The following is a 6694-nucleotide window of genomic DNA, read 5'->3' as shown; positions in this document are numbered from 1 at the left end:
TGCTGCAGCGGCAGGTGCGCTTGCAGGCCACTTCCGCTTCTGGATTTCAAAATAAAACGGCAACTGGTGAGGTCTGCTGGAGGTGTAGCACTGTTAACCTGCACATCAGTCAGTCAGTCAGTCAATCAACCAATGAAAAGCTACAAGCTTTATGATGGTGTTCATCCAAATTCACAGTTCCCAAGTGTTTAAAATGTATTTGTCAACATTGAAAATATGACTATATGACTATATGACTATATCCATGGAGAGCGTGTCTGTGCTTTTGTTTCCGGTGTCCACTATTGATTTCCGGTCATCTTCCCCGCACGCTTGACCAAATGCTCACCTTCGGAGTTAGGCGACTCCCCTTGGAAACTGCAGCGTGCTGCCGAGAAGCGACCACAAGGGGCGCTGTGGCTACAAATAACGTCACTGCAGGAGGAGACGTCACGCAAACTGATTTCCTGTTTCGTCAGCGGCTGAAGGCGCCACGTTGGAGGTAACCGGGTCAGAAACAGACAGACAAAAAGGAGAGAGAAAAAAAAAAAAAAAAAATAGGAGTGACATTTATTGCTTCATATACTGTGTTTGAGCATTTTAAATGTGCTGCCGTCTTGTCGACAGCATGAGAAGGTTTATGTCACCAGCCAGATTGGACCACATTTTTATGTTTGGTTGTTTGTCTGTTTATTTATTTGACAGGGATGCTTTTCCCACTGGTTGATCAAACTAGCTAGCACAGGGGTGGGCAAACTGGAGCAGGAGCAGGTGGATGAAGAGTTTTGGTGACCCACCTCATAGGAGTAAAAAAAAAAATTGTGGGATATGTAGAAAACATGGCCTTTAATGTCAAGCAAAAGCGTTACAACAAAATATAGTATGTGTCTTTGAAGCCCCACTGTAGTTAGCTCTTTATTGAAATGACTCTTAAAACACTGAAAAGAATAGATGAAATACAGCTATTTTATTACTTACCTACTATTAGTATAATTTGGTGGGCCGGATTAAAAAGCTTATTGGGACGCATATGGCCCCTGGGCCATAGGTTGCCCATGCCTGGGCTAGAATGTGATTCATGTCAGCAAGGGGAGGCACAGCCAACGAGTGTTGGGCGGAAACGCTACAAAATAACCCATTTTTTGGAAAACAAAAAATGGTCAAGATTAAACAGGAGCAAGCAGAGTTGATGAGAGTGAAACTTTGTTTCTTTCAATAACAACTTTGAGTTGAATCCTGTTTGTTTTCCTGTGATCCTGCAACTCAGTGATGCTGCTGCTCTCTCACAGCACCAGACACTGAAACAGCACCTGCTCTCTGCTGACCTTGTTTTAAAGGCAGAAAAAACTCTCCAGGAAACAGAAAAAACACTATTTTTAGTCTCAATTTATCTTGTTGTTTTCCTCCTGTCTCTTGTGAACAAGCTATTGACTCAGTCTGAGAGGAGGAGGGTCGATGTGTGAGTCATGTGGAGAGAAAAGTGTGTGTGTGTGTGTGTGCGTGCGTGCACCTGAGTGGGCGACAGCCCCGGATGGAGGGGGAGGAGGAGCTGCAGCAGCTTCTGGCCAGTCGACTGATCTCACACAGTTTGTGACCATTGTGATGCTCTTTTCTGATCAAATCCAGACTTGGAATAAAGGGCCTTGTAATTAGTGCAGGGTTGATGAGCTGCAGCTTCCAGCAGGTGGCAGTGTTGTCTCATCAGTTTTGCTCTCTCAGTGGACCAAAGAGAGCAACACAAAGGTTTTCACACGAACAAAGAGGACGTGTCACATCTTTAATTTCCCGGTCAAATACATTTTTAAATGGTCACGATTTCCATCTTTATTTTCAATGAAAGAGAATCGATAAAAAGTGAGCAGATTGAAAAACTGGGTTTCAATTACTAGAGAAGATGAAATGCCGCTTTTAATAGGCTCTTCATTCTGATCTTTCAGTTTGATGATGAAAACATTCTCCTCCAGCTGAGGATCATGATCCTCTGCTGGTGCTGGTGCTGCTGCTGCTGCCGGGCACCCAGAGGGCGCCGATGAGTGCTGCATCAATCCTCCTCCTCCTCCTCTACCACCACCACTCCCCTGCCATCACTAATCTCCACTTAAAATTTAATGCAAAACATGCATCAGATGGCTCGACAGGAATGGAGCCTCGTGTTTTCTGTGTCACGGCTGGAGTTAAAAAAAAAGTCCCACTAAAATGGAGTTCTGGAACATCTCAGTTAAATAAGCGATTTGCTCTTGGCTGCTGCAGAAGCAGCTTGTGTTTGTCTGAAGCTTGTTTATACAGATTTTATACATAATTTGGTCATCACTCCGACACCCAGTGACCTCTACACTGCAGCCACTGTGACGTGAGATGGACGCTTTAAGTTTTTTTTCTACAGAATTCAACTTTTGCACTTTGATCACGCTTTATGATATTTATTCTTGCAATGTTGCAAGAATCTCTGTACTCTTCAATATTGTTGCAAACGTGGAGGCTATTTTCTACAGGCTAGAATAGAATCAGATGCACTGCAGCTGGGACATGTGGAAAAAACTGTGCATTTGCTGTAAAGGCAGGAATTTAATAACTGAACTCTTGACGTCACTGGGATGAAACATTAAAACAACAAGATCATAAGAAGTAATAACTGGATCTGGCCCAGTGGAAGCCGGAGTGTTTGGACCCCGTATGTCTGAAGCCTCAGGTCCGAAGACGTCACAGTGTCGCTCATCAATAGCAGTGACTCAGTGATTCTCACTCGCTTCACTGATGCTGTTCTCAGCAGTGTGATTCACCTCAAAACATTAAGTTCCCGCAGAAGTTACGGTTTTTCCACCAACACCTGCCAAACACGAGCAGGTTAATAGCCATCATAGCACATATTAGCCGTCAGGACTCTTGACAGCTCCACATCTTTGACTGGAGACCTTTAAATGTGACCTTTACTGTCTGTCTGATAGTCACATTCCAACTTGGAGTTGCTGATTTTTGGCATCATGAATTAAAACGTGTTATTTGCACTGGATGTTTGTGATGTTTGCTATTACTGTTTTTTTTTTTTTAAAATAAAATCACTTTTCTTCTTTAATTTACCTGCAAAAACCCCAATGTTTTTTTTTTCTTTAATCCTCTAGAGGTCTAGTGCTTGGGATGTGATGGTCAAAAATCATATTGCATTCAGTGTTAATCATCTGTTTTTGTTAAGTAAAAAAAAGTCTGGTAATATTTTATTTTGTTTTGAAGTGTTGGCTTGTCCTTTTTTTTATTTCTTGTTTTTATAGTGACATTGTCCTTAACACTACTGACTTGATTCTTCCCAGTTGAACAGATTATTTTGGTGCTGAGATGGGCAGCTGGCTCCATCAAGTTTTAAAGGTCTCCAGGTGGCTGAGAGCCTTAGCAGCTTTTATTTTACGTCTGTGTTTGTCTCCTTAACTCTGGCACCTGCAGCCTGGTGGAGCCACTTGAGGGGAGGGGCGGAGCCACCTGAGGGGCGAGTCCTGCAGCCTGGTGAAGGGTTCAATGCTGTATCGTCTCCAGTTCTTCCCATCCAGGCGTTTGAGATGCAGCCTCTCCACCTCATGTGAGATCTGGCCCTGTTTTCTTTCATCCTCCTTCCACCAGTTTAGCAGTTTAGCCAGCGTCACAGTCTTACGTCTGTCAGCGAGATGTGAGGAAACAGAAATCAGAGCAGAAACCCTCGCACCCTGCAGGGATTCAGCCTCTCGCTGATGGAGCGGCTGTGATCCTCCTCCCCACCTTTCTCTCTCTTGCACGATCAACACAATTTGTGTTCCCTGCTGTCGACACGCAGACCAGCAGTGCTCGTGTTGAAATTAAAGGCTCCTGCCTTTAATTTCTGGATATCAGAGTGGCACCTCGCGCGCTCCCTGCAGCTCCCCCCCTCCCTCCCCGTTGTTTTATCTCACTTCCCCAAAAGGTTTGCAAGTGTGTTTCAAATGCAAAACAAGGCATCTCATCATGATTTTTTGAGGCGAGTTTTCCCCTCAGTGTGTCTGGAGGCATCTCGCTGGAACAGGCCTGCATGGAGACAGTCAGATAACCCGCAGGAGGAAAATTGAAACGTTCCAGGCGAGCAGACGGGATGATTCCCAGCGCCAAGCCGTTCTAGCCCCACCCCCCACGCCCCTCGCTCCCGAGCCGTCGGAGGCAGTGACATTAAGAGGCGACGGTGTCTGTAATGAGCCGTTGAAAAAGAAATTTGGGCCTTTTTACTGATGGTTTCGCTAACAGATGCTCTGGTTTGCATCTTCTGTTTGGAGGGAGGGGGGCTGTATAATGGGATTTGAAAATGGGCTTCTGGGTGGAACTGGGTGGCGCACACACTGGTAGAAAACCCCCAAGTATGTATGCGTGCGTGTGTGTCTGTTTTAATCTTCAAAGCTGCAACACTTTCCTTGCAGGACTCTGGCAGGCAGAGACACAGAGAAAGAGCCTGCAGTGATTTAATGTGTTCTCACGCCGTGAATCTCGATTCCTCATCAGCCTCCATCACTGCATCTCCACACCCCCCCCCCCCCCACCCCTCCAACCTCCTTTTGTTCTGGACGTGCACACACACACACACACACATACACAATGACTCCGGAATGGAAAAATGTAGTGAAGTGGCTGCCATTGTTGCCATGACAACCAGGCGTTTTGCAAAAAAAAGAGAGAAAAAAAGTCAGTGTGATGCCAACCCATGTAGGATCGCATATGGAGCTTGTGTGTGTGTGTGTGTGTGTGTGTGTGTGTGTGTGTGTGTGTGTGTGTGTGTGTGTGTGTGTGTGTGTGTGTGTGTGTGTGTGTGTGTGTGTGTGTGTGTGTCAGGGGCAGACCCGACATTATGCTGTCGACTGTATATGTGCATGTTTGCTGCTGATATTACTTTAATATGGCGGCCTGTCTGCTGGTGCTGTTTGCTCTCTGCCAGGCAATAAACAACAGAAATGAGGAAGGAGACACTGGGAGAGGGTGGGGGAGGGAAGGGGGCGGAGGTGGTGGTGGTGGGGGGTGTGTAGAGATAAGGTGGTGATGGTGATAAGATAAATTGAACGGTTGAAGTCATTCGACTGTGATCACTGAACGCACATCAAAGGCAATGTTGGCATGAAAAAAATACTTCCGACTTTTTTCTCCTCCTCCTTCGTTTTCCTTAAAAAAAAGAGAGAAGAAAAAGAAGCAGTGGTTTAATTTGAGCAGCGGTCCCCTGCCTGGGGCCTGTGGGTAAAATAAAACTCTGTGAAGCTCATGAGTTTAGCTAATCTGGCTCCTGCTACAGCTTCAGGCGCAGCGGCAGAGTTTGTCTGTGATCTTTGTGATGCTGGACGGCTTCGCGTCGCTGCTCCCGCAGGCTGGAGGACCAACCAGCGCCCCAGGATGGACGTCTGAGCGCTGGGCTTCCGGCAGGACGAGTGGCAGCTGCTGCTGAGGTGGGGGGGACACGAGGTCGCAGCATCGAAACGCTGAACCAGCAGCAGGAAGGGTGATGGAGTGTGTGTGTGTGTGTGTGTGTGTGTGTGTGTGTGTGTGTGTGTGTGTGTGTGTGTGTGTGTGTGTGTGTGTGTGTGTGTGAGGGAGACGGAGAGGGGGTGGAGTGATCAGTCTATGAATCAGAAGAATAAAAGTCTTTTCATTCACCCACTAATTGCATCATTTTTTTCAGGCTCCACCCACTGACGACGCCTATTTGCACAACGTTTAAACTAATCTGAACATCTCCAGGAAAAGTTGCAGTATTTCACGTCCATCTGGTGAAAAACCCATAGAAAAGGTTTGGTTCAGAAAAACGACGGATGATAATTAGACACTTTTTAAAGTCAACCATTTAGATTTTATTTTCCCGCCATAACAGCCAGAAGAAACAGGCCCCCTATTGGTGGGTGGAGAAAACATCAACATCATTTGAGTCAATTGGCTTTTTTCTGTTGATTTAAACTAGAGCAATTTATTGTTTTTTTTTAATTAATTTATTGTGAAATTTATTTCTCCTCCATTTATTGACAGCCAGTCATTTTTGGTCTTTTTGCAACCAGCTCTGGCGGTCCCTGCTGGCCAACCGATAGAACACAGGTTTTTTTTTATTACTTCTGCGTTGGCCTCCATTGTGAAACTGGAAGCTCCGCCCAGTTTTTTTTTACACAGATAATGACTGACACTTTAATTGGAGCCCTCTGGTGGTGGTTCCAGTCGTGGTTTGCTTCCCACACAAACGCCATGCTTCTCTGATATGTGAACACTCATTTTATTGCCCTCAGGACTTTCTCCTCTCTCTTCCCCCTTAGCGAGGGCTTCCTCTGGGTCGAGGCAGCAGCAGGGAGGTGGTCACCCTCCGCGGGAGCACAGCTCACTTCCTAAGCAATTACACGGGGCCTTAAATTCCTGCCGCCTGAGTTGTAGGAGGCAAGTAAGCTGGAAAAAAAAACCTCCCCAGGGTGTCACAGTCCCAGAACCGGCCTGCATGTCCTCAAAGCTGCAGCCGTCAGTCTCTCATGTGGATGGAATGTTAATATTGTCTATTCCTTATGTCACTACGATGTAAATCTCTGATACTGACAAAGCTTTGCTGTGTTTTGGCTACAGTTGCTGCAGCAGCGCTCGGCCTGCGGAGCTCCGATGGATCGAGGTCCGATGGATCCGTCAGTCTTCAAACTCAGCCTCCTCTTGATGAGTCACCTGACGCCACCGCGAGTCCTTTTGTGTGGCCCTTCCGGGCCGTTTGCTTTGG

The sequence above is a fragment of the Nelusetta ayraudi genome, unplaced genomic scaffold (assembly GCF_046127955.1).
Source record: "Nelusetta ayraudi isolate G7.1 ecotype Tasmania unplaced genomic scaffold, CSIRO-AGI_Nayr_v1 ptg000042l, whole genome shotgun sequence".
NCBI lineage: Eukaryota > Metazoa > Chordata > Actinopteri > Tetraodontiformes > Monacanthidae > Nelusetta > Nelusetta ayraudi.
The sequence above is the reverse complement of the archived record's forward strand: the minus strand, read 5'-3'. Positions refer to the sequence as shown.